At 43.2% G+C, this 7,591-nt stretch overlaps 1 protein-coding gene across 1 annotated transcript in view; it reads left to right on the forward strand.

Annotated features, from left to right (window-relative positions):
* The window catches only part of Rnf169 (ring finger protein 169), a 44,160-nt gene that overhangs the window by 537 nt on the left and 36,032 nt on the right, over positions 1 to 7,591 (forward strand). The window lies entirely within an intron of this gene.

A 7,591-nucleotide genomic window follows, 5' to 3' on the forward strand; every position in this document is an offset into this window, starting at 1 on the left:
GCCAGGTGAAGCCTCCCCTCTCCTCCTCCCCTTGGGGTCCCGTTCAGGCCCAGCTACCCCGGGTCTGGCCTGGTGAGAGGGGTGGAGGATCCCGGGCCCTCCTGGAGCGGGTGTGGATAGTTCTCTCCTGGGGTCGCGATTGGGTTCAGTCCCGACGCCGTCTGTGGTTGGTGAAGGTTGAACTTTGGAGCGAACTGCGGGCTTGTTGTCTTTGGAGAGGGGCAGCGAGGGGACCCCGCGCCTTGCGTTAAATCACAAGTTTGGAAGGAAACAGTTCTTGGAACAAGTTAGGGGCATGTTGGAGTTGGTGCGTGGAGGAGGAGGGGCTCCGGAGGATCCCAGGAGCGCTTGTTGTCAGCGTTAGGCGGAGGGGCTTGGGGTCGTGTTCTGAGAAGGAAGTGTTTTCCTGGGCTCGAGTGGATGAGCGGCGGGTGTTGGGTATCCCAGGCTTGGAGGGACAGATCGAATCTGACGCCGTGAAGTGGGGCTTTGCAGACTTGAGAGCAGAGCGGTTGGTGGTGGATGAGCTCGCGGCTCATGCAATCTTGAAAAATACATGCTTATCGCAGAGCCTGACACATAGTGAGGATGAGATAAATGCCATCTATTTATATTTGCGATAATACTGATCATAAACGCCAGTAGCGCTTGGTGAAAAAGCCGGGTGGTTTTCGGTCTTTCTGGATAGGTTTCCGGCTGTGATGCTGGCAATTTAAAGTTCTGTTGCAGTACTTTCTCAGCAGCGGCAGCCCATCACTTGTTGGTGCTGAAGTCTGAGGAAGAAAATCCCTTCTGTAACACGAACCAAGACAGGCTTTGGGGGCACGCCCAGGCAACATAGGTTTTTAAGAAATGTAAAGTCAGGAGATGCCATTTCATAGCCCTTTTATATTAGGAATACTGCCTTATGTTGTTTCCTGTAGGGGAAGGCAGGCATTGCATTGTGTGCGTGAAAGTGTAGTTCCTAGAAACTACAGGGTCCAGAATGCATCTGCTCTGGTTCAAGCAGGGACACCTGCCAAAGATACTTAACCTTGCTTCTTCAAGGGCTGAGGTGGTCTTCATTTTACTTTGTGTTTTTTGTTATTTGTTTTTCTAACATCACAGTGCTCTTGCAAAGTTGTATGTTTATTTCTGTTTTATAGATGAGACTGAGGCCTAGAGAGAGTAAATAACTTGCCTGATGATAAAAGTCCAATTCCATCTGATTCTTGCTTAATTTAGTTTTCTTTAATTTCTGAGACTATAAATATATAAGGTAATTTCTCTGGTCTCTCTACTACTACATTGATTGTATAGTCAATTAAGATAGCAGTTTTTATTTCTGTATCTCTAGGAGTAGTTGTGAAGTACCTGCTTTGAAATTTGAACTATGAAAGAGACTATTGCTTTTTGGTTCGTGTAAAGTTTTTCTTCTTAAAGAAGTTTGTTTTCATAAAGGATAGGCTATTAGTGAGTAAGGACATTTACTTAAAATAAGAGTCCATACGATTTATTGAGTTAATTGTGTGTCTTCCAGTTGTATGCGGGTCATAATGAAAAGTATTTTTCCTAAGTTTCTTTTTGGATCATTGTGTATTTGCAGTTGTATGTTTATTCAGCCAAATAATTTTAGAAGAATAGAAAAACGCTACTGAACCCGTCATGGTGATGCAAACTTGGGGCCTCAGTATTTGGGAAGTGCACTTGGGGTCAGGAGTTCAAGGTTTTTCTTTGCTATGTGAGAAGCTGTTCAAAAAAACAAAACTTCAAAAAAAAAGAATTGCTGACTAGGGCTTGGCAATTATGTTTAGCTTTAGTGGGTATTCACTGCAGTTATACACAGTATTTTTAAATTAAAACCTTAATGGAGGGCAGCAAGATGTCAAGCCTGAATTCAATTCCAGGACCCACGTCAGTGAAGGGAGAGAACTGACTCCGGAAAGTTGTCCCCTGGCCTCCACGTGTGTGTTGTGGCACATGGACACACTTCCCAAAATACATACATAAAAATATAATAAATTGTGCTGAGGGTGATGGGACAAGCCTGTAATCCCACTATTTAAGACAGAATCTTAAAAAAGTTCAAGATCTTCCTTGACTACATGATAAGTTTCGGGCCAGCCTGGGCTACATGGGACTCTGTCTCAACAAAACAAAACTCAAAACCCAAAACCCTTTTCACCATTCTTGAGTTAGATGCAAATAGAAAAAGTTACTTGGTGATACTGCTTTCTTCTCATTTCCACTGTCTCCAGTGTTCGGTTTACTCTTTTACAATTATGCATCTTACCAAATCCTTACCAAAATTAAACTTTATATTTTCCTATTTTTATACAAATGGTTGTGTGTAATGCACATTGTTCTTTATGTAGTGTGTGTGTGTGTTACATGGACAAACAAGACAGAGCAAGATGTCAGATATCTTCTTTTATGACAGTGGCTCTCAGCCTTCATAGTGTGACCCTCACCTTGTAGTGACCCCCACCCATAAAATTATTTTCATTCTACTTCATAATTATAATTTTGATACTGTTGTGAATCGTAATGTAAATATGTGTTTTCTGATGGGCTTTGGAAATCCCTGTGAAAAGGTTATTCGACCCCCAAGGAGGTTGCGACCCACAGGTTGAGAACCACTGTTTTCTGCCTTTGGCTTTGAAATGAGGACACCTTCCTCTATGCCTGATTGCTCTGAGATGAGGTCTGGTCAGCAGAATCTCCAGTCTGCCCCTCAGTGCTGAGATGACAGACGCCTGTAGCTGCTCCTGGCCTTTAATACAGGGATTTGAAACTTAGGTCCTCATTGCAGATCACTCATAGCCACAGAGCCATCTCCCTATAAGTTGTGTTTGCTTGTTTAATATACATTCATAGTAGAACAGAAAATGTCTTTAATGCTCTTATACTTGTATGGAATTTTATTAAATGGGCATAGCATTTAGCCATCTATTGATGCATGTTTAAGTGGAATCTTTTTCTATTATAAACAGTTTTTTTTTCAAACTTGTATGTGTGTGTGCTTGGTGCCCAAGATGGCCAGAGGAGGGTGTCAGAGTCTCTGGAATTGGTGTCATAGATGGTTAGGAACTGACGGGTGGGTGCTGGGAACTGAACTTGAGTAGCTGGAGCTCTAAAGCATGAGCCATAAATAACTTATAAAAGTTGTCTCGTAAGTGTGTGTATTTTTATGGAGAGGTCACCCACAGCTTCAACAGATTTTCAAAGGGTCGCTAAAGAATAAGAAAGAATGAGGTTAAGACCTGTTTCATTCTGGGTCCTCATTGCTCAGAGAGAAGACTGTAGTGGAGGGGAGAAGAGAATTACCAGTTACAAGGTGCAGTGAGGTAGCAGATAAACAAAAGCTAAGATCTCACGTTATAGGCCAGCCCGCCTGAATGGAGCTCTCTGTAGACCAGGGAGGCCTGGAATCAGTGACTATTCTGCTTCAGTCTCCTGAGTGCTGAGCTTGCCCGTGTAAGCTACCAGCCTGGCTCATGATGGCTTTTAATGGAGGAGGCTGAAATACTTGCATTGTGGTTTCGTGAGTAGTAACTAGAGCAGCAGGAGGTCATTTGTAGGAGCCTTAGGAAGTGTATCTCCTGGTGGATTCTTTTTTTTTTTTGTTGTTGTTTTTTTGTTTTTTTTCGAGACAGGGTTTCTCTGTGGTTTTGGAGCCTGTCCTGGAACTAGCTCTTGTAGACCAGGCTGGTCTCGAACTCACAGAGATCCGCCTGCCTCTGCCTCCCGAGTGCTGGGATTAAAGGCGTGCACCACCACCGCCCGGCCTCCTGGTGGATTCTTTTTTTTTTTTTTAAATATTTATTTATTATGTATACAATATTCTGTCTGTATGCCTGCAGGCCAGAAGAGGGCACCAGATCTCATTACAGATGGTTGTGAGCCACCATGTGGTTGCTGGGAATTGAACTCAGGACCTCTGGAAGAGCAGCCATTGCTCTTAACCTCTGAGCCATCTCTCCAGCCCGGTTCTTATTTTTTAAGACACTTATTTATTATTTGTTTTTATTGGTCACAATAAATCCAGTCTGGCCTAGGAGTTAGTACACATAGTGTCTAGGAGAGAGTGGAAAGATGGGGGAACAGGACTTGATGGGTGATAGTGGACTTTGGACGCCTTGCCCAAGAGTGAGGGTGCACTGGCGAATTCCACCTTAGAGACTCTCTGATGAGGTAAAGTAATACCTAAGTTGGAAACCCCAGTTGTCTTTGGAAGATGGCTACGGTAGACGGCACATAACCAGACAAACTGGTGAATATGGAACCGTGACTGCACATATACTCCTGAGCTTGCTGGGATGTCAGCAGACATGGAGCTATCAAAACTTCCAAGTTGTTACCCCCCAGCAGGCTCAAGGGATCTGCTGAAGCCTTTCTGAGTAAGGAGGTTCTCTTTTTCTCTTCCTGGGGCAGGGGTGGGGGTGAGTTTAGCCATGCGCAAGAAACTAAGACTTCTGCATAGCCCTGGGGTTTCCCAAGAAACCAGAGCAAAGGATGTATAGCTTTTTCATATCCAAGATCTTAGAGGTTTTTGTTCAAATAACTTTATGCTAAGAAATATAGAAGAAATGTCTCCAAGATAGTGAACTATTTTAGTCACATGGAGAAACTAAAACAAGATTATCAGGGACACTCTCCTACCTCTGAGAGCCCAGGATTCTTCCAGAAGACAGAAGCCATCTGCAATAAACTCACCGTGGAAATGGCAGTATGAGCCTGCAGGGTTCCCGACAAAAGGGGAGTCCACAGACAAAACAGGACTGGAGCTCCTGAAACTGATAGTATTAGTTCAAAAGATAATTAAAATGAGCGTAGTTAGGACTAAAGCTGTTCCAGAACTGATATCCCAGTAAGCGAGTGTAGTTAAGACTAAAGCTATTGTGGAATTAAATACCTTCTATATAAAGATCTCCAGAATTCAACAGCTCAGTAAACAAGACATGAAATAATTTGTAAGAACTAGCTGCAGTGGAAACAGTGAGGGTGAGTGCTCAGTAGGGCCAACAGAAACGCAGGGAAAAGAACGGAGGAGATTGATCAGGAAGCTCCAGATGTAGTAATCCCAAGAGAAAAGCAGATAGAATGAGGGGGGTGTAGAACCTGAAGATGTGGTGACTTAAGATGTTTCAGAATTAATAAAAAACCCTGAATCTTTTAAGACTCATGAAGCCCAGCAAGAATTAGAAAACACAGAGCCCTCCTAACTAAACGCATTGTGGTGAAACCTCAGAACCCATCCCACCCCAGTGCTGGGGATTGAACCCAGTTTCTAAAAATAACAAACCAAGTGGTCAACATAATTAGAAAAATAACAGGTTAAATTCAGAGGAAGTACGTGATAGAAAAAAATGGATCCCAGTGAGAAGAGGCCTAACAAGCCCAAGCCAGAGCCATTGAGGTGTTGGCCTTACCTGGTATAGGTATCTACTACCTCTTGATTCAGCCTTTCCAGTAGTGGTGGTCTCGGGGAGTGCACAGGTGTGCGTGCTCACGGTCATCTCAAACTGCAGAACTGGAAAAAGAGCAGTTTCCTTGAGAAAAGTAGCAATGAATTGTGGGTCGTTCTGTAACTGTTAGTACAGTGAATGAACAGAGTTCTTATATATCATCATGAATAAACCTTGAAAAAGTGTGTAGTGAAAAGTTATAAAAGGTGCGTGAAGATGAGCTTATTTGAAGGTCTGAGATGCAGGGAAAAGTCAGCAGTGTAGACTACTTTTTATGGCAGCTAGATAGTGAAGAAAGGAAATGGGCACATAAAGGGAGGAGGGTCTCTCTCTGCAGACGTGACTTTGGAAAGTCCCCGTGCTTGGGACTTTGGTAGAGCTTGAGAGCTAAGGTGATAGAGATCTCGTTTCTCTCTTGCAGTATATTACAGGAGTGACTGTTTGTTTATGAATTGCTGCTGGTTTCCCAGTAGCTGGAGATAATTTACCTCATGTTGGTAGAAAGCAGTTAATGGTTAAAGGAGGTCAGGGCCAGGCCTACCTAGTAAATTGACCCTGACTAAAACCTAAGTGCTGGACACTGTTCTATCTAAACACATAATTCCTACTTAAACCTAATGTCCGTCGCCCCTCCCCACCCCCAGCCCCGTGTCTGTATGGAGGCGGGAGGACAGCTTCAGGTGTCATTCCTTAGATGCAATCCAGCTGAGGTCTCTTGTCTTGGAGTCATTGATTAGACTAGGTTGGCTAACCAGAACGCTCCAGGAATCCGCCTGTCTCCACCTCCTTGTGCTGGTATTACAAGTGCATGCTGTCTTTTAGCATGGATTCTGGGGACCAAACACAGGCCCTCATGCCTTCCTGGCAAGCTCTTCACTGACTGAGCTAGTGTCTTAGTTCAGGTTTTGTTCATTTTAGTTCTAGATATGGAAGATAATCCCAGGTTTATTGGCATCTAAATAAATGAGTAGCTATTTCTTTTTTTCCCTCAGGATAACATCTCTTAGTTCATCTGTGAGTAATGTATATACATATGTTTATTTCCTGTCTTAGTTCCTTTGTGTTTCAGTTTTCTGACCCATAAAAAGCAAACATCATAAGCTGTACCTGGTTACTTGAAGGTTTAGGAATTCTGTATAACAGCATTTAGCAGAGTGCTCAACATGTAAGCACTGAGTCAATGTCCGTTTACTAGGTACCCATTCTGACTGGTCCAGACGCTGTAGCTCTTCTATACTCAGTTCTGTAGGCTGGCTGCCTGCTTTGGTTCTGCTCTCTTCCTTTATTACTTTTTTAGCAGTGGTAGAGGTGTTAGCTTTTCTGAGCATTTGCTTCCTTGTGCGTAAGTGGCTGGAGTAATGCCAACAAGCCCTGGGAGTACTGCAAGGATCAGATAAGATGTCCAATGTAAATGGTTAGCAGTGATTTTAAACAGTGAAACCAGCTTTTTAAAGGAATATAATATCTCCAGTTTAGTGTTTTTACAGGATTCCTGGTGTGAATGAGTGGGTCTCTGTGTCTGTATCTGTTTCTTGTGCCTTTTCTTGGTCTCTTTTCCTTCTGTTTGTTTGTTTTGTCTTATTCCAATGTGTTGGTTTTTATTTTATCTTATTATATTTTATTTTCTTATTATCCTTAGAAACCCGTTTGTTTTCTAATGAGTGACAGAGGGAATGAATCTGGAGGGGAGAAGGTGGGGAGGAACTCATACAAATAAAGGGAGGGGAAACTGTAATCAGGATATATTATGTGAGAAAATACCTATTTTTAATAAAAGGGAAAAAGGAATAGAATAGATATTTGCATAGTGAATTGTTTCTGTTGTACAAATGCATTTGGCATGGTTTGGGGAATAAGGCCAGCTCTCTTGCTGCAGTGTCCAGAGAGAAGCTGGACCAGCAAAGGGTGGGACCAACTCCACATGGCCTTCTGATTTCATCACACATGGTTCCTATGGTCCCCTGAGGTGACACGGGCCACAGACATCAACATAGACCCCAGCTGCTGCTAAACTATGGACCCAGACATGACCCTCAGCAGCAACTTGTGCCCAGGTGACATCCTGGCTCCTGGTGGAAGCACTGGCTACTCAGATCGGGATGGCCCCTGAACAACCCTAGGCTTCTTTTTTTTTTTTTTTTTTT

The sequence above is a fragment of the Microtus ochrogaster genome, chromosome 22, assembly GCF_000317375.1.
Source record: "Microtus ochrogaster isolate Prairie Vole_2 chromosome 22, MicOch1.0, whole genome shotgun sequence".
NCBI lineage: Eukaryota > Metazoa > Chordata > Mammalia > Rodentia > Cricetidae > Microtus > Microtus ochrogaster.